The sequence below is a fragment of the Protopterus annectens genome, chromosome 2.part0 (genome assembly GCF_019279795.1).
Source record: "Protopterus annectens isolate FY-2018-M chromosome 2.part0, PAN1.0, whole genome shotgun sequence".
NCBI lineage: Eukaryota > Metazoa > Chordata > Ceratodontiformes > Protopteridae > Protopterus > Protopterus annectens.
Window position 1 is genome coordinate 423,662,555 of NC_056728.1, and position 22,973 is coordinate 423,685,527.

General features: G+C 41.9%; 1 protein-coding gene across 1 annotated transcript in view; it reads left to right on the top strand.

Annotated features, from left to right (window-relative positions):
* LOC122793114 (beta-1,3-galactosyl-O-glycosyl-glycoprotein beta-1,6-N-acetylglucosaminyltransferase-like) overlaps positions 1-22,973 on the top strand; it is a 238,927-nt gene that overhangs the window by 153,200 nt on the left and 62,754 nt on the right. Inside the window, exon 2 of the mRNA XM_044060855.1 lies at positions 13,808-13,864. The gene's annotated coding sequence lies outside the window, so the exon portion shown is untranslated. The remainder of the gene's footprint in view (positions 1-13,807; positions 13,865-22,973) is intronic.

Here is a 22,973-nt window from a genome sequence, read left to right on the forward strand (position 1 = left end):
ACGTGTTCGTTTACTTGTTTCAGCATTTGTGTCTATGTAAATGCACTCAATTTATATAAATTTTCGTTCACTTGATATAGACCCATATTGTTGTGTGTATATATACTTTACATCTTTATTAAGTATATACAAAAAAATATGGGTCTATCAAGTGAACAAAAATTTATATAATCAAATGTATCGACACACGCCGAAACAAGTAAACCTCGAACATGTAAAAGCTTGAAAATCAGCATTTTTATTAAACTGCGGTGGGGGTGCTGTGGTAGCGTTGTCGCCTCACAGTAAGACGTCCTGTTTGATTCTCAGCTAGAGTGTCTTCTGTGTGGAGACATGCATGAATGGGCATACCTTCGTTGAAGGTTGTGCATCTGGGCCAGCAACTCGGCACGTAAAAATCTACTGCCAATCATTAGCGGACCAGAGTTCCGTTGTGGCAACCCCTAACCGGGAAAAGCCGAAAGATACAACACAACTTTGCATCTTTAAGGCAGCTATCAGTTATTCAGTATGGTTTACATACTGTCACTCAGTATGCATAATATGCAGCTATTTAATATATATATAATTTCTACTATGTCTTTTCACTATACACTGTTTTTAGGCACTGTGGTTTCTTAATGACTTGATTCAATTTATAAGGTGTTAATTGCTTTATGCATTTAAGCTGAGGAACTGTTTGGATGTAGTCTGATGAAGCGACCACAGAGGTCGTGAAAGCACTAACTTTGAGCTCTTCAATAAAGATTTTTTGCATTTTTCATCGAAGCATTAGTGTTTATCCTGAACAGTCATGGTCGTTTGGTTCTGCTGTTCTGTTGCTGTAGTTTTTAATAACGGGAAGGGACATTGTGGACACCACAGAGAGAGCAGAATATAAATGGATAATTTTTTTAGATGTGATGTTTATCCAGGGCTTAATAAAACAACAGTATTAAACCTATTTTGAAGTTAAGACGAGCATATGTTAGAATACTAGATTTGTCCTATGAAGTATTTCAGGTTGCAATGAAATGTTTTAGTATACTATTAAGTTGATTATAGTGCTTTAGTAAATCTTTTTAACGAATTAGGCAAATCCCTTGGGAGTGACTTGTTTGGTTAATTATATAACGTGTTTATGATTTATGTTGTGTGGCTGGTGTTCTGTATTTATTCTGTGGTTTTAATGTATTGATTTATTCTTGAAAAAGAGTTTCACCTCAAACTTGATGTAAAAATCCTGTTTTATATGGATGGTCGTGCTGTGCCTTTTGTTACTGTAGAAATGTACTTTGGAGCCCATTAATCAGGTTCCATTTGCTGTTAGTGAACCAGAGAAAGTAAGCATATCAACAGAATATGTATACTAGTGGACTTCGCACCTTTTGGACTTTGAACAGTTAACACACAATATATTGTCAGTAGTCACTGATTGAATATTCAGTCTCTCTCTTTATAAAACTCGGCTTCAGTGTTATTGTTGGCAGTGCTTAAGAAATCCTGGCTAAGGCAATGTAAGCTGGCTGTGCATCTTCATTAAATCCCATAGTTTTAGACAAACTGAGTCAGTTGCCTCTTGCAATTTGTATGTGGCATTACCTGGCTAGATACTCCCCATTAAAACCTAAAAGCTAGATTGTTTTAGAATGTGCTAACTTTTCATTTGCTCAAGCACTGTTTCACAGGCTTACTAGTATTGAGTTGTAATGCATAAATCTGTCCCTGAACCTTTTGTTCAGTATGTACCACATTCACTTCTCTTTCCATCTTCTAGTATTTTTGTTGTGCTCTTGGACCCAAAACTCTTTAGCTCTTTACCTGTGGTTGTCATTCTTGTATGCCATATTTTCCCAATTTTTTCCCAGGGATTCAAAAATGCCCCAAGTATCTATTGATTTCACACATTATATTCTATTTTATCAATTACCATTTATTCTGGAGGAAAGTCTCCTGCCAGATATCATGTGAGCTAATATACCTGTAGGCATTCCTCTCTAGATCATCCTTTGATTAGCCCTTCAGCTAGTATCAACTGTGGTAGACACTGTATCGTAACAAGTGCAAAAAAAAAAAAACAGACTGCCTTTGACTTTTGTACCCATGGAAAAAGTCAGATACTCCATGTTTATATAGAACTTCCCACCCAAAAAACTATAGGTCTCATTCTACAAATATCACAAGAAAAGTATTCCTATTTCCTTAGTACGTTAGTCAAATTCAAGTGCCACAAAGGCACCCAAATCAGTCTGACTTTTGTCCATGTAAAATTGGGTATTTTATATATTGTTAGGTTATTAGTATTGTAAGAGTATAATGCAGAGATACTTGGACTTCTTGGCAAGCAGGAGTACTTAAGAGGGTCCAGAAAAGCTTTGTGGAACAGATGCATCTTGAGACGTACCCTAAAACTTTCAAGCTGCTATGGTAAGAATTCTATCTAGTACTGATAAAGTGGGGAAGCTTTCTTTCAGAGTAGAACAAAAGTTTGTGGAGCTTCTTACTAAATGCATCGTACTTCATGTTCTACAATTTATATTGTCTAATACAATTCTGATGTTTTCTTGAAGTTGATTATATTTGGATCAAAGTCCTTCCTTATTTAGATAATTGGATAGATGAATCCATCCTTTAAAGATAATAGGTGCCTCAAAAATTTCTTGACGTATATCCTTGAAAGTATATGGCAAGTGATGTCCACCACGCAAGACCTTTCCTGGAAACATTAAGACTTTTTTAAACAAAAATCACATTTAAGTAAGAAAATTGCTCAAAGCCGTGAGATTTTAAAAGTACTAATTCAACAGGATTCAAAACTACAAAGACATCTCTAAATGATGTGGATAGTAGGCCAAAGGATGAAAAGAATGCAGAATTTCTACTAACGCAAAACACTCATTGTTAAAAGAAAACTGAAGTGACCTCTGGATATACGATGTAGCTGAAGACCTGGAAGAAACCAATGTGGTGAATTGCTTAAGAACATGGTTGCAACAAATTTTTAACTTGCAAGACGGTTTAGCCAATGGAATAGAAAGGGCATTTGATTCCCTGACTAAGCAGTCTACAAAACCAAGTTTATTTCAATTTAAAAAAAAAAAATAAAAAGTTAAATCTGCTTAGTAAAGTCCACCTATTAAGGTCATCAGTAAAATTAGGTTTGACAGTGACTGTGCCTCAGTAACCATGAAAGAGGAAATTGTGCTGATATTGATTAAAGCACTGAAATATAATGAAGCCTCGTGTATTTTATCATGCAATAATTGGAATATCTGTATACATTGGATGATGTATCCTTTGTCCAAAAGACCAGCCTGTTAGCTAACCATGAAGAAATGGATTAAAATTGATACCCTTCCTCAAGACAAACTGTCAAAGGTAACTGGGAAATATAGTGAATTCTTAAAGAAAAGTAAAAAATGGTTACCAATAGTAATTGGAAAAAGGAGTTTCATAATTTGTCACTTGGAGAGAACTATAAAGTTCAAGCTCATACTAAAATGTGGAAAAGTTGGCAGTGCAACATTTTTTCTGACTGCTAGTTCCAACATGTTTAAAATTAGATAGGCAGTTTATTAACCTTTGCTAATACTAAATGCATTTTTTTTAGTATTGCAAGTTGATGGAAAGGATGCTTCTATATCTTGTTTTTGAGTCATTTGGTACACCATGTGTATTACAAGTGCAGATTCATGAATATAAAGCTTTTCTTGGTAGATGTTTATTTTTTTCTGTTAAGTGAAAACAGGTGAACTTAAAAGTTTTCTCAATCAGGCTTGTACAAGTGCCATTTTGCGTAATGTTTGGTGTAGCTTCCCACCTAGATGCCATGCTCAACATGCACACGGATTTCATAAAAGCTGTAGACTTATGACCTACAGTATGGAGTTGTACAGTAGGTCATGTGCTGACTCCCATGAGCAGCATCATGTACTGTTTTTTTTTTTTTTTGAAATCTTGACATGGTTATTGTAGGAGAGTGAAATCGTTCGGAGGACAGTGTGGCAGCAGATTTAACGGAGCTAGAGCTAAACTTTGTTCATGTCTAGATGACTGCGTTGATGGGCACTTTACAGATTTGGCAGCAGTGCTGCTAGTTTCCCAGAGAAGTGGGTGTACTGTATGAGTGGGAAGACTGATGTTTTCAGGGAAGGCTTGGGTGGTATTTGATCTGGTCTTTTAGACATTAAGCTATAAAAACTGTAGATCGAGGAGCAGTGGGGAAGTGGCAGGTGATGGAGTTTTCCTGGTGCTGCTGTCATCAGTTGGGATACAGTGCAGTAAAAAAAAGTATTTGCCCCCTTCCTGATTTTTTTTTTTTTTTTTAATTTTTTTGCATGTTTGTCGCACTTAAATCTTTCAGATCATCAAACAAATGTAAATATTTGACAAAGATAACCCAAGTAAACACAAAATACAGTTTTAACATGGCCCTATGTGAAAAAGTAATTGGCCCCCTAAACGTAATAACTGGATGTGCCATCTTTTGCAGCAACAACTGCAATCAAGCATTTGCAATAACTGGCAATGAGTCTTTCACATCGATGTTAAACTTTGGCCCACTGTTATTTGCAAAATTGTTTTAATTCAGCCATATTGGAGAGTTTCTGAGCATGAACCGCCTTTTTAAGGTCATGCCACAGCATCTCAATTGGATTCAAGTCCGGACTTTGATTAGGCCCTTCCAAAACCTTCATTTTGTTTTTAAGTCATTCAGAGGTGGACTTGCTGGTGTGTTTTGGGTCATTGTTTTGCTGCAGGACCCAAGTGTGCTTCAGCTTGAGGTCACAAACTGATGGCCGGACATTCTCCTTCAGGATTTTGTGGTAGAGCCGAATTCATGGTTCCATCGATCACAGCAAGTCGTCCAGGTCCAGAAGCTGCAAAGCAGCCCTAGACCATCACAGTACCACCACCATGTTTGACTGTTGGCATGTTCTTTTTCTGAAATTCTGTTACTTTTATGCAAGATGCAACAGGATGCACACCTCCCAAAAAGTTCAACTTTTATTTAATCAGTCCAGAGAATATGTTCCCAAAAGTCTTGGGGATCATCAAGATATTTTTTGGCAAAAGTGAGACTAGACTTTGTTCTTTTTGGTCAGCAGTGGATTTCGCCTTGGAACTCTGCCATGCATACCATTTTTGCCCAGTTTTTCTTATGGTTGAGCCATGAACACTGACCTTAACTGAGGCAAGTGAGTCCTGGCAGTTCTTTAGATGATTTTCTGTGTTTTTTTTTGTGACCTCTTGGATGAGTCGTCGCTGCGCTCTTGGAGTAATTTTTGTAGGCTGGTCACTTCTGGGAAGGTTCACCACTGTTCCATGGTTTTTCCATTTGTGGGTAATGGCTTACCATGGTTCGCTGGAGTTCCAAAGCTTTAGAAATGGCTTTATAACCTTTTCCAGACTGAGAGATGTCAGTTACTTTGTCATCTGTTCCGGAATTTCTTTAGATTGCAGCATGAATTTTAATTTGCGGCATGATGTTTTCCTTTTTGGGATCTTTTGGTCTACTTCACTTTGAAAGGTTCTATTTAAGTGATCTCTTTGATTTAACAGGTCTGGCAGTAATCGGACATGGGTGTGGCTAGTGAAATTGAGTTCTGCTTTCCCAAAAATGTGATTAACCACAGTTACTTCATGATTTAACAAGGGGGGGGGGCAATTACTTTCACATAGGGTCATGTAGGTTTGGATATTTTTTCCCTTAAATAAAATCATCACTTAAAAACTGCATTTTGTGTTTACTTAGATTTTCTTTGTCTGTTTGTCTAATATTTAAATTTGTTTGATCTGAAACATTTAAGTCTGACAAACCTACAAAAAATAAGAAATCAGGAAGGGAGCAAATACTACTTCATTGCACTGTATATGTATAAATACTCTGGTATATTGGTTTGTCCATGTGAATTTTTGTAAGTGAACTGCTGAAATGATGCATGCAAATGTGAATAGCTTATAGCTGGTACAGTAAACTCTCAGTTAACCAGAACTCAAGCAACCGGCACTCTCAAGCAAATGGCAAAAAAAAAAAAAAAAAAAATTGTAGTAGTACAGTACAGTTTTCATGTATTGCACTTTCTGCCCCCCCCCCCACAGAAACATACCTTAACTTTTTTTTAAAGTTTGAGTTTTGAAAGGGAAGATGAGAATAAATTCCCTCTCCCCATCCTGAGAACAAGTGAAACCAAACAAGTAGTATTAGGCCTGTTTTTAATAGTAACTCTCATGCAACCAGAAACTACAGTTATCTGGCATCTACCTATCCCCATGGGTGCTGGTTAACAGAGTTTACTGTAAATCTCATTTTTGTACACCAGGGGCTGTACTGTTAGGCTAGTTACACAGGCAGAAGGGTAGCAATGCAAGAATGCTGTATCTAGTTAAGTCTCTATTTCCATGTTGTTCAGTGTAAGCCTTGATAAAAACAAATGTATAAGTGAATGTAAACGCTCATATTGTTGTGATGGGCAAGATACTTGAGGAATGCATACAATGTAGCAGTCCTCGCAGCATTTAGCTATAATGTAGTGACATTAATCCGTTGAATTGTTTTTGAAGATGGGTGAATTTATTTTAAATAAAAGCTAGGTTATGTTTATAATTGTTCTATAACAGTTTCACTTTTTTAGACAGAGTTGTAGCTCTGTGCTATATTTATTACATAACTAGGTGGCGCAGTGGTGCAGCAATTAATGTTGTCACCTCACAGCAAGAGTTTTCTGGTTTGATTCTTGATGCTGGGGAGCCTTCTGCATGTCCTCCTTGCATTCGCTTGGGTTTCCTCCAGTTTCCTCCCACATTCCAAAGACCTGCTTCTGGAGTGTTTCTCCCCCACATTCCAAAGACCTGCTTTTTGGAGTGTTTCTCCCCAGGCCTCCGCTGAAAATAGGCTCTGTCCTAGTCTGAATTTCCAGGTCAACAAATATTAAATTAAATAAATAACTGTCTTAAAACTGGGCTGCATTTCTTTTTAAAATTTAATGGGTTTTTCCTTTTTACCAGTGGTCAGTGGTATACTCGCTTAAAAGAAATGTACGAGAAACAAAGATTTAGGAAGTTCTATGCAATGTAGGCCACAGAGTCTCACTATTCATGCCTTGCTAGTATCCTCCCAAAGGCTGAACCTCCTTTAATAGGGCAGCCATACCAGTCAGTCCCAAAGTAAATTTATGTATGTTCTTCGTGTTTCACTGTTGCAGTCATTACATTTGGGTAATCTGCTGGCAGGTTGCCCTCAGTCGGCCTGATTAACAGAGTCTTGGGTCCTGCGTCTGTTGCTGTCCCTTCTTCCATGATGTCAGGTCATCAGGGGTATAAAACATGCAGCTGACGCCATTACATCAGTCTTTCTTGCTGTACGGTGCCCGAAGCAGAAGCAGTTCGCAAGTGCTGGTTGGCCGACTCCTGAAATTTTCGTTTTCGAGTTTCAGAACCGAAGTCTTCAACTAAAAGCTAAGTACCCCATTGGGGAAACTTTTTCTTGCTTCCCACAAGTAATACAATTATTAACTTTTACTGACTGGTAAGGAGCAAGTACCTCATAAGGATTTCCATTTGTACTGTATTCCTTGCCCAGGCCCTGAGCACGACGTACCTTGCTGTCGGTTTTGTGCTTTAATCAGCGTACTATCCGTCGTTGGTACATTTTTTCTTCTAAATATTTATGTTCTCTGTTTATCCAGAAATGACATCTGGTAGCCATCTGACTACCGGAATACCGAAAAAACACAAAGAAAGAGACAGGCTGTTGAGGTCCAAAACTGCCGACATTTCTCCTAAGTCGGTCGCAAGTTTGCTAGTACTCAGTGAGGTGCTTACGCAGCCCCTGATGCCCGCTACTTCTGATTTGCAGGTCTCTACTGAGACCCATTCAGAGTACGGTATGCTGTGAGATGCTTCACCTATGGAACCTGCGGATGTCTTGACCTTGGATGGGTCCGGAGCCGCTGTGCAGGCACCGGCTTCCGAGGGTGTAGTCAGGCCTACAGATTTGTATATTAAACCGACACCACCTTCAGTATTAAGGCCAAAATCTAGATCTATGTCTTTAAAAAAACGACTCCTAGGCCACATGTTCAGGCCCCTATGCCTAAAAAACAAATGATCAAAATGGCTGAAGATTTAATTACTCTGTTCAGGGGTAGTCAAACCCCTCTTCTAAGAGGCCTAGGGCTGAACTTGACTATGAATCTTCTGAACAGGAGTCTGTTTCTTCTGACTCTTCTAATGAACATGATTTGTCCATACCTACTTATGAGGACTGATGCAGAGGATTCCATTCCTTCTGCTTCTCCCCCTGAGGATTTTTCTTTTGGGGAAACTTTACATACCTTAAGGGAGCATTTCCACTGGGAAAGTCAGGATTTTTCTGAATCCAAAAAGAGGCTTAGGGATTTCCTTCTTCCTCAGCATAGGCCTTTGGCTATAACTCCTGTTCTAGACATTGTTGTGTTTTCAGAATCCAGTATTGCCCCTGATTCCCTGCCTCTGGCCCATTGTAAGCCAGATGGATACTACAGGGTTCCTGACTCCCACAAATTCCTTTTTCAAAAATGCTGTTGCGGACCCTGAAACCATTTCTCCGGGGCCCAAGGGCATTAAGGCTTCTGCTGCTAAAAACCCTACCCCTTCTGATGGAGACTACAGGGCGCTGGATAGATGGGGTAAAAAGGTTTATACTTCTGCAACCTTGGCAATCAGGGCTTTAAACTGTCAATTCCATATGCTAAAATATCAACAGCATATCATGGGACTGCTCAAACAGAAATTATATTGATTTCGGACTGGAAACTAAGGATTTACAGGATTTATTGCATTCAGCTGAACAGGTTGGAAAACGTACTTTGCAATGTGGTTTTGATTCTTTGGAGGCCTCTTGCAGGGCTGCTGTTACTGGGTCTGTGCTTAGAAGGCATGCTTGGCTTAAGGAGCAATCTCTGCCTGATCATGTCAAAGCAAAATTGTTGGATGCTCCTTTGCAGCAGGACTGTCTGTTTGGCAATAAGGCTGAAGAAGTTCTAAATAAGATGGAAGATGAAGCTAAATCTATGCAAACTGTGAAAGATTTCTTACAAGTACAACCTCCAAGATTTAGTAGGCACTGGCCTACTAAGAACTGGTCCTTTCCAGTTCCTTCCAGAGCCACTCAAGCCAAACCCAGACATTCCAAAAGCACCAGGTTTCAGTCCCAAGGGACTTTCAGAACTAAGCAATGGGGTGCCTCCGCTTCCAAATCTGGAAACAACAAGACACCTCTCTATGGTAAACAGTCTCAGTGACTTTCCTTTCAAATTAATAAGCACTTGCCTCTTAGCTGACTCTTTGGGAGGAAAACTGGCTCTTCATGCAAAAAACTAGCAACTTATAACCCAGGACAAATGGGTTTTAAATATAGTGCCCCAGGGAGATACAGATTTCATTTCTACACGTTGCCAACTCCAAACGGGTGGCCAGACCTGCCCCCAAATCAGTGGGCAGAGGCTCAGAAACAAGTACTTTCCCTCCTAAACATGGGGGCAATTCAGCTAGTACCAGAAGAGGAAAAGGGACAATGTTTCTATTCCAGACTTTTCCTGGTACCCAGAAAAGACAAATCATGGTGTCCAATTCTGGACCCGTCTACTCTAAACACCTTTCTGGACATTCCAAAATTCAAGATGCTGACTCTTCACCAGTTACTTCCTATGCTAGGCAAAAATGCCTGGTTGGCAACTCTAGATTTAAGAGACTTGCCTGCATATCCCAATCAGGGAATCTTGCAGAAGATACCTCCGCTTCAAAGCAGGCTACTTGCATTATCGGTTCTCTGCACTGCCCTTTGGTTTATCTACTGCACCCAGGGTATTTATAAAGTGCCTGGCTCCAGTAATTGCATTTTGCAGGCAAATAAATATTCAGATATATCCATACCTGAACGATTGTCTAATTCAGGCAGAAAACAAGGCCATTCTTCTAAAACATCTGGCGTTTGTAAAAAGGGTTCTAACAAGTCTAGGGTACACCATAAATGAAAAGAAATCACAACTGGTACCCTATCAAAGAATTGCACGCCTGGGTTCAAGCTTGAATACAGCTGCCCAGATGGCTTTCCTTACGCCAGAAAAGCAAATTCATTTGGTGACTTACTTCAAACAGGTGGCCACAAAAACCCTGCTATCTGCAAGACAAATACTGCAAGCTATGGGGTTCATGGCCTCCTGCATTCTTCTAATTACATATGCAAGACTGCATATGAGGAAACTTCAGTGGTACTTAAAAAGTTTATGGAGTCAACATTCACAGCCTGGAAACTGATTCCTATCCTACCTTGCCTGCAACTACATTTTCTATGGTGGGCAGAGGCCTGCTACCAAAACAAGGGACTGCCATTCATGCCACCCCCTGCCACGCAAACCCTAACTACAGATGCATCGGACTATGCATGGGGGGCTCATCTGGCAGGGAAGTGCATTCAGGGCAAATGGAGCCCAAATCAAATGCATCTTCATATCAATCAAAAAGAAGTGCTAGTTGTACAGAATTCACTGACAGCCTTCAAGGACTACCTTCATCCAGGACAACTAATGGTAGACCGACAATGCCATAGTTATGTGATACATAAACAAGCGGGGGGGTACATATTCTTACCCCCTCTGCTAGCCATGGCATTGTGGAACACAGCCTTGAGCTATCAAGTACAACTACAAGCTCAATTCCTGCCAGGAAAGCTTAATATTTTGGTAGATGAACTAAGCAGAAATCTCATGGACTGGAATGGAATGGAAACTGTGGAACCATGGATTTTCAACATGTTGACAAGCAAATGGGGGATCCCAGATATAGATCTTTTTGCCTCACCCCAGAACTACCAGTTGGACAAATTTTGCACAAGAACTCCTCACAAAAAAGCCTGGAAAGTGGATGCTCTGTCCTTCAGCTGGGAAAACCGATCAGTCTATGCATTTCCCCCTCTGCCTCTGCTCTCCCAAGTTCTATTAAAAGTCAAATGGGACAAACAAAAATGATTTTGACTGGAACCCATTCCTATGCAGTCCGTCACAAATTTCTCCATGGCACCTGCCTCGACACCTTCCTTACTGTCTCAGCAGAACAACCAAATTCTGCACCCTCAGCTCCAAACATTGAATCTTGCAGCTTGGCTAATCACTTAAATTCCCTCTTAGCATCCCTCAGCAAACCTTGTGATGGATGTCATTTTGGAGGCAAAAAGACCTAGTACTAGAAAATTTTATGTTGACAAATGGAAAAAGATTCTGTGCTTGGAATCAGTCCCATGGGATGAGCACAGAAGTGCCCAATTTACCTCAGATTTTGCAATACTTAACTGAGATGCTTCACAAGGACCTGTCTTTTTTTTCTTCCATAAAAATCCATGCCTCAGCCATTTCAGCTCCTTACAACACAGACCCCCCCCTTTCTCTCATCCTCTGCTAAAGTAGTATCTCAGAGGGGCCAAAAACTTGAGGCAAGCCAGGAGAGCTCCAACCCCTGCCTGGGACCTTAACTTTGTATTGGAGAAACTCTCTCTACCTTCTTTCGAGCCAGCTGATACTGCAGACTTCTTTCCTGGAAAACAGCCTTCCTTTTAGCAATCACTTCGGCTAGAAGGATATCTGAATTACAGGCCCTTAAGCAGTGGAGCCTTTCAGCATCTTTCATTCGGACAGGGTGTCACTCAGGACCCAACCCATCCTTCATGCCCAAGGTGGTATCCAGTGTGGCTCTTAATCAGTCCATTCATTTGCCAACATTCTTTCCCAATCCACAGAACAAGGGGGAGCAGATTCATTGGATGTACACAGACAACTTAGATTTTACTTGGACAGGACTAAATCTCAGAGAAAATATGAACTGCTGGTAGCATTTGCTGCAGGGGCAGAGGGAAAGGCTATTTCAAAACAAACCATTTCCAAATGGATAAGCCATTGTATTCATTTCTGCTATAAGTACCATGGAAAACCTATCCCCCAGGGGATCAGATCCCATTCCACCAGGGCTGCATGTACTTCTACAGCCGTCCTCAGAGGTGTTCCTACCAGGGATATTCTAAAAGCTGCTACCTGGAGTTCAGTTCATACTTTCACTAAGCACCATCATTTACCAATTTTCTCTAAATCCAGAGCTGGCTTTACCACTGCTGTTTTGCAGGGCCTTATAGCCAGTCCTAATGCTGTATAAATCCATCCTCCCATACGTAGCTTTGGGAATCTACCCAAATGTAATGACTGCAACAGTGAAACACGAAGAACATAGTACAGTTGTTTACACTTACCATAAATGTAGATGTTCGAGTATATTCACTGTTGCAGTCCTGGTTACCCTCCCTCCAGCCCCCCCGTTTTTTCTCTTACTATGCCTCTCCTTTCTTTTACTACACTTAAAAGCCTTTTTGGTGTATTTGCTTTTGTTTGGAGGTATATTTTTGTGTTTTAAATTATATATTTTGCTCCCCATTTGGAGGGCACCTGACATCTGGGGCAAGAAAAACTGATGTAATGGCATCAGCTGCATGTTTTATACCCCTGACGACCTGACGCCATGGAAGAAGGGACAGCAGCTGACGCAGGACCCAAGACTTTGTTAATCAGGCCGACTGAGGGCAACCTGCCAGCAGGTTACCCAAATGTAATGACTGCAACAGTGAATACACTCTAACATCTACATGCACACAACTGTACTATACCCATCCAGTCATCTAGTTTCTTTAAAAGAAGATAGTGAGTTTTGCAGTGCATTACATGCAGGGAAACCTTATTCAACAGATTTGGGAGATACAAGGTTATAAACCTGTCTGTCCACTATGTTCTGTTAAAGGTTTGTTGCTGGGCCTAGTATTTGTGGAGATATTGGACTTGCAGAAAGTCCTGGACAGTCATTTCTATAATGGTGCTATAAGAGATTGAGATCTCCCAGAAAAGTGTATATGACATTTGAATAAAGAGAGCTTACAGTCTTTCTTGATAATTCTGGGACTTTAGACCTGTGATCTCTTTGGTTAGGAACCTTTAGGCTCTTTCTGATTGTTTGATATATATCCCCTTGGGATGTATCACACTAAATATACTTGTGCCAGTGGTGCAATATCTGTCAGTAGAATGCAGAATGTGGTTATTGCCAATGCTGTTTTATGTACGAGGCTCCCTGGCAAGGTGCAGACTCGTGGTTGCCTCACCCATGTACAATCATATGAAAGGAGCTCTGAGAAATGTGAAAAATGTTTTGAAAAAAGTTGTTTTTGTAGTGGATTTGCTGATATGGGGGGAGGGGGATTGCACCCTTACACCCACACTAATTGTTCACTGAAGTTGCACCATCATGGGGAATAGAAGATCTGTACACTGATAATTCATCCTTGCAGTGAAAAGCTTGACAGTTGCACACTAGGGCTCACTCAAATGACTGATCACTACCCTTTCACAGAAAAGCCCGACTCCCATGTCCATATATGGGTAACTTTTTGGAAATAGATCTGTTAATGAATAATTTTGTGTTTTGACAATACTTTTGTTTTGAAATAATATATAGTTAGACTAGTGCACACCAACTTGTTTAGAAGTCACTACTGTAACAGTCAAGTGTGTAGGTATATAATGAATGGTATTAGCAAATAAAATATAGTTAAGAATTTTTAACATACTGCTTGCAAAGTTAAACTATAAGAGCTTTTCCATATATTTTCTGGCAGTAAAAGTAGAGAGAGAAAAACTCCTGAATAGAAGTGTATTGATATATAACCTACTTTATCTGTTATTTTAATTAGCAATGCTGTTTCACTTTTATATTTCTGAGTAAATGCAAGTAATACAGATTTATGTGACTTTAGGTACAGTTATCAATCATTGAACTGATGCCAAAGCATGAATACAAATGAAATTAAGAGGTAAGCCGATATTAAACTCCACTCTTTGCTCATAACTGTAGTATGGGATAAAATGTTTTTATTGACTGTTCCAAGTATTACTATTTAGAACTTATGAACCAAGGGCAAGTTTTCAAAACATTTTGAAATTTGAGTCTGAAGTACTTATTGGAAGAGGTATCTTGCATATGTAATGGAAAAGACTGATGCAACCAACTGTTAATCACTAATGCATGTTATAGCTGTTTCTCTTGACAATTGGCTAAAACTAAATGGAAAAACAATGCAATAGCTCTGTATTTGGCAAACCCTCCACGAGTCTTGTATTATAGAAATCACCTCACTTCAAATCAAGATGTTGAAAGATCTTTGGAATGTGAGTAGATCCCTCCCTCTCTCTCTTAACATTATGTTGTAACAGCCAGGAAATCTGTCTGGCACAGCTGATCAGAAGTTACTGCAGGTCCAAATAAGTCCTGACCCCCCCCCCCCCCTTCTATATTCTGCACTGATCAGGCCCATCATAGACTACAGTGTCCCCTTTTGGATTTACCCTACAAAACATATCAAGCAGTTTATAGGTTCCTGAAAAAAAAACCTCATGGGAATAAAATACCTTGGCTGTAAAAGTCCAAAAGTCTTGTCCATGTATTTACTGTCCTAAGGACTCCTTAGCTATCTATGCCCCTCCACAAATCAGACAACCCTGTGAACACGATAACTAGAGGTCTGAACCTGCTTCAGCAAATTAGATCACTCTGGGGGGAGAAATTAATCGTTCAGCGGCTACCGCTTCAATAAAGCTTCTCCAGATCAAGCAATGGCACATTCCTTTTAAGAAGGAATTAGATAATTGTGTGGGTATTAATAAATCCACCCCGTCTATGACTGGCCTGTTGCTCCTTGGAAAAGGAGGTAAGGTCTAGGAGTAGGTACTGGCAGGGTGTAAATGGCCATGTTGTCCAGTTGCCTTGTACATTCTGATTCTAATGTTCTGATTTTCCAAAGTGTAATCTTCTGTCTCATAGTTATATAATGATAAAGGAAGTAATCTCCTGAAGGAAGTAAAGTGATAGACAAGTTTTTTAGCGACTTATTGTGTTGGATTATTGCTGTTACAGAACATGTAACCAGAGTTTGATGTATTTTTTTTTTCTCCACCATAGCCGACAAACTTCAAGTTCCATCTTCCTGATGGCTTCCTCCCTGCTGTACTCCCACACTTATGGCGGTCCTCTGATGTAACCCGTACTGCTAGGGCCCCTCTCCAGGGAAAGCCCATAGACTAAGTCTGGGATGTAAGCCCATCCCACTCTATAGAGTGTGACCAGAACTAGGCCCTGGTCCCACATGCTGATGTATAATGTGGGGATCTTCTACCTAAACTGTACCACCTACAACATGCTGAGTGTTGTCTTCAGGTGGGAATGCAGTGGATGCTGTAAAGGTGTCCTACTGTGTTGATACTACAGATAACAAGTCCGAGTCTTCACAGGGTATGATGACACAGCATGTTCGATCGCTTCTCTTCAAAAGGGACCATCAGGCATACACTTAATCATTCAACCCCCACCCCACCCTAAATTGACTCCTCCAGCACTTGGGCCGTTAATTAAACCCAGGTCTTGGTCACAGTCAGGGCTTCTATGCCATGTAACCAACAAGCTATTTTCTGTAATGGAAGAAGTGTTTTAGCAGCAGCTTATTCCATCACACTGAGGTAGTTTCTGAAAGATCAGTGTCTCTAGAGTAATGCCATTGGGTGCGCAGTAAAAACCTTTAGATGTTCTTCGTGTTTCACTGTTGCAGCCCTCACATTTGGGTTATCCTGCCAGGGGTAGCCCTCAGTTGGCTCAAATACCAGAGGCTTAGTATTTCTGCGTTCGTTTGCTGTCGCTCCAGGACTGGCAACCAGTCGTCAGTGGTATAAAAATAGGCAGCCAACGCCATTACATCAGTCTTTCTTGCTGAGGAGCTCGAAGCAGAAGCAGTTTGCACAAGTGCCGGTTGGCCGTTACCCAAGTTTTCCTTTCCGAAATTGAAGTTGAAGTCTTCTAAAGCTAAGTACCCCGTTGAGGATTCTTTTTTTCTTCCTCTAACCGATGTCAGAAAAAGTTAACTATTGTCTTGCCTGTGGAAAGCAAATACCACACAGATTTCCATTGTTATTGTCACCTGTTTAGGCCCAGACCACGACGTCCCTCGTTGCCAGTTTTGTGCTTTGTTCAACACCCAAACTATTCATTGTCTGGCTTTATTGTAGCAAAATACTTTCACTCTTTATCTCCGTATTCCGAAATGGCTTCAATAAGCCATCCGACTACTGATCTTCCGAAAAAACGTAAGGATAAAGACAGACCGCACGGGTCCAAAACTGCTGACTATGCTTCCGTTAAGCTAGTCGCCAGTTCACCGGTACTAAAGTGCTTTTGCAGCCCCTGATGCCCGCATTAATGAATTCGCAGGCCGCTTCTGAGACCCGTTCGGAGTCCGTTATGCTGCGGGACTCTGTCTTTGGAACCTGCGGATGTCTCTACCTTGGATGGGTCTGGAGTCGCTGTGCAGGCACCGGCTTCTGAGGAAGTTCTTTGCACTACTGATATTAGGCACAAACAGACTTCTTTCGCGTTATCAGTTTTTTTCTAAAACTACCGAGTTTCTAAGGCCCAGAGTATGAGCTACACCTAAAAAGACACAAACCTACATGCCTTCCTTGCCACAATCACAGATGCTTAAAATGGCAGAAGACCTTATGCTGATTAGGGGAAGCCAGCCTTCCACTGCTAAAAGAAAGAGACTTTTCTTGTCCCCAGCAGCTTTATCTGACTGAGTCTGACTCTGAGGTTTCTGATTATGAAGACATGCCCTTATCTGCTTATGACTATTCAGATGCAGAAGAATCCATCCTTTCTGCCTCTCCCCCAGAGGTTTTTTCTTTTGGTGAAACCCTACATACTTTGAGAGAGCATTTCCATTAGGAATGCCAGGATTATCCTCTGTCTAAAAAGAGACTCTGGGAGTTTTTAGATTTACCACAGCACAGACCCTTAGCTAGCCCTCCTGTATTGAATGTTGTGGATGATGTCTTTATGGACTTCAGTCTAACTCCTGATACTTTACCTCCTGCTCCCAGGAAACTGGAAAGGTATTAGAGTCCCTGACTCGCACACATTTCTTTTCAAGAATCCTACTGCTGACCCAGAGTTCATCTCCCAAGGTCATAAAGGAATACATGCAACCACAGTTAAGAATCCCATCCTCTCGGACAGGGATTCTCGAGCCTTAGACAGAAGGGGTAAAAAAAAGTATATACCTCTGCAACTTTTTCCATTAGAACATTAAATTGTCAGTTCCACATGCTGAAATACCAGCAACATACCATGGAATGTCTACCTTCTCTGACTGTGCAGAAAATAAAGCTTTACAGGAACTTATGCATTCTGCAAGCCAAATCAGTAAGCATACCCTGCAGTGTGGGTTTGACACCCTAGAAGCATCCTGCAGGGCAGCAGTCACAGGTTCTGTACTTAGAAGGCATGCTTGGCTTAAGGAACAGACCTTGCCAGATCATGCCAAATCAAAATTATTGGATGCACCACTGAACAAAGATAATCTGTTAGACACCAAAGCAGAAGAGGTTTTAAAAAAGATGGAAGAAAAAGTGAAGTCTCTGCAGACAATTTAAAGACTTTTTGCAAGTTCAGCCTCCAATATTCAGTAGGCATTTCCCCTCAAAACATTGGTCCTTTCCAGCCACCTCCAGACTAGACCTAGGGGAAACAGACCCCCCAGACAGCAGTCTTTGGGTATGCAGAGATCTAAGCAATGGTGTTCCTCCACTTCTAAACCAGGGAGTACTAAGCCACCTCCTTATGGAAAGAATTCACAATGACTTCTCAACTCCTCTTCTCACCTCTGCCCATCTGCTTGTACCCCTAGGAGGAAAACTTGCCTCCTATGCAAAAATCTGGGCCTCCATCACAAACTATGGATGGGTCCTCAACATAGTGTCCCAGGGGTACAAATTTTATTTCCACATGTGGCCAACCCCAAAGGGATTCCCAGCTCTTCCTCCAAACCAGTGGGCAGAGGCACAAAACCAAGTTCATTCCCTGCTCTCCATGAGGGCAATTCAGCCTGTTGATCAGATAAGCCAAGGTTTCTATTCCAGACTTTTTCTGGTACCCAGAAAAGAGGGCACCTGGTGCCCAATCTTAGATCTGTTTATTCTAAACCCCTTCCTGGTGGTACCAAAATTCAAAATGCTCACTCTGCAGCAGCTTCTCCCTATGCTGTCCAAAGATGCCTGGTTAGCCATCCAAGACCTCGGAGGCCTATCTGCATATCCCAATCCGAGATTATTGCAGAAAATATCTATACTTCAGGGTAGGATTTGTGCATTATCAGTTCTCTGCACTTCCCTTTGGCTTATCCACTGCTCCCAGAGTTTTTACAAAATGCCTGGCTCCAGCCATTGCTTTTTGCAGACAAAGAAATATTCAAATTTACCCTTGGATGACTGCCTGATTCAGGCAGACAGGAAAAGCTGTTACAGAACCTGACATTTGTAAAGGACCTACTAACCTCACTGGGGTACACTATCAACAAAAAGACATCCAAACTAGTACCCAGTAAAAAAAAATTGTATTCCTGGGAGCAAGCCTGGATACAGCATCACAGATGGCATTTCTAACTCTGGAAAAACAAGCCCATCTGACAGGCTACTTCTCTCAGCTGGCTACCAGAACCCAGTTATCCGTAAGGAAAATCCTGCAAGCTCTAAGGTTCATGGCCTCCAGCATTCTACTAATTCCGTATGCCAGACTGCATATGACGAAACTTCAGTGGTACTTAAAAAGCCTTTGATGTCAACATTCTCAGGATCTGGAAACTATTATACCTATGATACCTTGTCTAAGGAAAGAATTTCTTTGGTGGGCAGCAGCATGCATGCAACCACAACAAGGGACTTCCCTTTTCACAACCCCACACCGCAAGAGCCTAACCACAGACTCATCAGACTATGCCTGGTGTACTCACCTGGACGGCAGGTGCATTCAGGGCCACTGGAGTCCAAATCAAATTCATCTGCCCATCAACCAAAGAGAGATGTTAGCTGTTCAGCACGCTCTGACAGCATTCAGATCCCTGCTCTCTCCGGGGCCTCTACTAATCAAAACCGACAGCACCACAGTAATGTGGTACATCAGCAAGCAGGGGGGAACCCACTCTTACCCATTCTGCAGGCTAACCATGACCTTTTAGAGCATGGCCTCAGTCATGCATATTCACCTGCAAGCTCAATTCCTGCGAGGTAACCAAAACTCTCTGGCAGACAGCCTAAGCAGAAATCTCCCTGACCCACACAAGTGGCAATACCAGAACACCTTCAGCCTTGTGACCCAAAACTGGGGTACCCCAAAGGTGGACCTATTTGCCTCCCCCCACATACACCAGCTCAGCAAATTCTGCACCAGGGAACCTCACAGCAAGGCCTGGAAAGTGGATGCCATAGCCTTCCAGTGGGCAAATCTTCTCAATCTATGCCTTTCCCCCCTCTATCTCTGCTTACAAGAGAATTACTCAAAATAAGGGAGGAAAGACCAAGGGCAATCCTGATTGCTCCAGACTGACCACGCCAATACTGGTACCCACTACTGCACAGTCTGTCCCTGTTGCCTCCATGGCACCTCCCCCAGATTCCAACTCTCCTGACTCAGCAGGTGGGAGAGTTCTTGCATCCACAGTTGCAGACCCTGAACCTAGCAGCCTGGTTTATTCCTTGACTTCTCCTCCAGTGGCCAACCTAAGCAGCAGGTCCTGGATGTCATGTGAAGCCAGACGACTCAGTACTAGAAAATCCTATGCTGACAAGTGGAAAAGGTATTGTTCCTGGATCCAGACTAAAGGAGCTGACCCAGCACAGCCCTCCTTACTTCTCATCCTGGATTACCTAGCAGAACTACTCCACAGGGGCCTATCCTTCCCTTCCATTAAAATTCATGCCTCTGCCATCTCCGGACATTATAGCACTGAGCCACCCCTCTTCTCACACCCTCTCATCCATACAGTTCATGAGAGGGGCTAACAACTGAAGGCCACCAAGAAGAGCCTCAACCCATGTTTGGGACCTTAACTTTGTGTTGGAAAAGCTCATGCTCCCCAGCCCCCCTTCGAGCCTGCAGCTTCAGCAGAGTTAAAATTCCTTTCTTGGAAAACAGCCTCGCTTCCTGCCATCACTTCATCTAGAAGAGTCAAGAACAAAGGAAGGAGAAAACTCCGCTGAAGTACGCTCGGCAAACAAATTCACTGAAAGACAGAAGAGCATAGCACCACAATATCTCCACATTGTGTCAACAGGCAACGTCTGAAGCACAATCGAAAATTTTAATAAGTAACATAAAATCACAAGACACAAGTTAAAAGTGAAAGAAACCCTGAAGATGGATAAGCGCTTTCAGCTTCTTAGCATTCTTCAGACCCGATATATATTTGTTCAGGGTTTCTGGTTTAAAAAGTAATGATAACCAATCAGGGTTCCTTCCACGTAGTATAAAAATCATTACATCCACTAAAACACTCTACTCCGTTCTTAACATCTGGCCAATCAGATTATCCAATAGCTTACAGACCTCCAAAGCCATGCAGCACAGTAGAGAGATCACGCCCAAAAGTAAAGCAAGACCTACAGTGCTACATGGCTTTGGAGGTGTGTGAGCTATTTGACAATCTGATTGGCCAGATGTTAAGAATGGAGCAGTGTGTTTCGGTGGATGTAATGGTTTTTGTACTACGTGGAAGGAACCCTGATTGGTTATTACTTTTTATATCAGAAACCCTGAACAAGTATATCTGATTTGAAGAAGGCTTAGAAGCTGAAAGCGCTTATTCATCTAGAGTGTCTGAGCTACAGGCACTTATGACTGTGGAACCTTTCATCATTGTTCATGCTGACAGGGTCTCCCTTGGGACTAACCCAACTTTCATGCCTAAAATGGTGTCCAGTGTGGCTCTCAACCAATCTATATTCATTTGCCCACCTTTTTCCCTAAACCTCAAAATAAGGGGGCAAAGATCCTGCACTCTTTAGATGTGCACAGACTGCTTGGATTCTACCCTGGATAGGACTAAGCCCTTTAGGAAATCTGACCAGTTATTAGTCAGCTTTACACCAGGGGCAGACTGCAAAGCCATTTCAAAACAAACCTATCTCCAAATGGATAGCGCACTACATCCGTTTCTGTTGCAAACACCATGGGGAAACCACCCCCACAGGGGTCAGAACAGATCCTACGAAGGCAACTATAACGTCTACAGTCTCTCAGAGGGGTTCCTACCGGGGACATCCTGGAAGCTGCAACATGGAGATGATGTTCATGTCTCACTGTTGCAGTCATCACATTTGGGTTATCTGCTTGCAGTAGCCCTCAGTCGGCCTGAATATCAAAGTCTTGGGTCCTGCATCGGTTGCTGTCTCATCTTCCGTGACGTCAAGTAGTCAGGGGTAAAAAGCATGCAGCCGATGCCATTACATCAGTCTTTCTTGATGTGCGGTGCCCAAAGCAGAAGCCGTTCGCAAGTGCTGGTCGGCCGACTCCTGAAATTTTTATTTTCAAGTTTCAGAACCAAAGTCTTCAACTAAAGCCAAGTACCCCATTGGGGAAACTTTTTTCTTGCTCTAAACCAAGGTCAGTAAAAGTCAGTAATGGTATTTCTTGTGGAAAGCAAATACCTCAAAGATTTTCATTCGTACTGTATTCCTTGCCTAGGCCCTGACCACGACGTACCTCGCTGTTGGTTTTGTGCCTTATTTAAACCACTAACTATTAGTTGTCGGTACTTTTTTACTTATAAATATTTTGTCTGTTCAATTATCCAGATATGTCTTGGGTAAGCCACCCGACTTCTGGCATTCCGAAGATAAAGACAGAGACAGGCTGCCTAGGTCCAAAGCTGCCGACGCTTCTAAGCTAGTCGCCAGTTCGCCAGTACTCTGTGAGGCGCTTTCGCAGCCCCAGATACCAGCTATTTCAGTTTTGCAGGCCTCTACTGAGACCCATTTGGAGTTTGGTATGCCGCGACATGCTTCAACTGTGGAACCTGCGGATGTCTCTACCTTGGATGGGTCCGGAGCCACTGTGCAGGCACCGGCTTCTGAGGGTGTATTCAGGCCTACTGACTTGCATATTAAACAGACTCCATCTTCTTCTAGGCCTAAAACTCGAACCATGCCTAGGAAACCGCCCAGACTGCATGGTCAGGCCTCTATGCCTAAAAAACAAATAAGAATGGCTGAAGACCTTATTACTTTAATCTGGGGAAGCAAACCTTCCCCCTCTAAGAGACCCAGGACTGAACTTTATTTGATGCTTCTGACCAGGATTCTGAAATTTCTGTCTCCTCTGACCAGGATTTACTCTCCTCTATCTGTGAGTATTCTGATGCAGAGGACTCTATTCCCTCTGCTTCACCCCTAGAGGATTTTTCTTTTGGTGAAACCTTGCATACTCTTAGGGAACATTTTCACTGGGAAAGCCAGGATTACTGGGAAAGCCAGGATTACTCTGATTCTAGAAAGAGGCTTAAAGATTTCTTACTCCTGCCCCAACGCAGGCCTTTAGCTGTCCCTCCTGTGCTGGACATTGTTGACTTTGCCTTTTCGGAATCTAGATTGGCCCCTGACTCCCTACCTCCTGCTCCCAGAAAATCTGATGGATATTACAGGGCTCCTGATTCTCATAAGTTCCTTTTTAAAAATCCTACTGCGGACCCTGAGACCATTTCACAGGGACCAAAGGGCATTAAGGCTATTACTGCCAAAAATCCTACCCCCTCTGATAGAGATTCCAGGGCCCTGGATAGATGGGGTAAGAAGATATACACGTCTGCAACCTTGGCCATCAGGGCCTTAAATTGCCAGTTTCATATGTTAAAGTATCAGCATATTAGATTGCTTAAACAGAAAATGATGTTGATTCCTGATTGTGCTGAAAATAAGGATTTGCAGGATTTAATGCATTCTGCTAAACAGTTTGGAAAACATACTTTGCAATCTGGTTTCAATTCACTAGAGGCATCTTGCAGGGCTGCTGTCACCGGATCTGTACTTAGAAGGCATGCTTGGCTTAAG